Raw genomic sequence first — 797 nt, 5'->3', positions numbered from 1 at the left:
GTAGACCAAACATATCTCACTCTGAATACAGTAGACCAAACATATCTCACTCTGAATACAGTAGACCAAACATATACTCAGAGTCGATATTCACGGAATAATAAGGTATTCCCCAACCATGCCCACAAACTGGGGAAAATAAACATTATTTCCTATTGACCCCCATTGTAAAAGAGCCAACTTCGTCGTTGTTTTTAGTTATACAGAAATAACAAAACATGCTGAAAAGCTGCTGTGTTGTTAAATGTACATGAACCTACGGTTCAAAATGCTCCCACGTAGGGAAATAGAGACTGAGAGAAGAGCCCTGTGGCTTCAGGCTAATCGGGGTGGGAGAGTGGGAAATGTGGAGACCCCGTGTCCAAGTAGGCTACACGTAGCTTTATGTTTGTGGAAAACATTTCATCACAGGTAAGAAGTTGAACTTGTTTAGCATAATCCGTTTGTAACTCCACTCACCACTTGTAGCTGTATAGTCCATTTGTTTGTGCTGTTGTTGTTGGCTAGCTTAATGTTCCGGTCGGTAGCTAGCTAGCCCTCACTCACATGGCTGCTAGGACTGCCATGAAGAGGAGCATGATGGAAGCTCTACATTATTACATTTTTCTAAGGAGTGACAACGCTCGGAAGGAGGCAATGTTGAAAAGTCATCTTTAGACATGTACTTTTCTTAAATTCAGCTTTGTAATTGACTAAAACAAGCCGACAACAAGAAAATTGCATTTGAAAAAAGGTCAAGATTTTGCTGTGAGACAATGGGGTAACCTAGGTAACCACAGGTTGTTTGCCTCAAAGGC

This window comes from Salvelinus alpinus, chromosome 5 (genome assembly GCF_045679555.1).
Source record: "Salvelinus alpinus chromosome 5, SLU_Salpinus.1, whole genome shotgun sequence".
Taxonomy (NCBI): domain Eukaryota; kingdom Metazoa; phylum Chordata; class Actinopteri; order Salmoniformes; family Salmonidae; genus Salvelinus; species Salvelinus alpinus.
Note: the sequence above shows the minus strand (reverse complement) of the source record.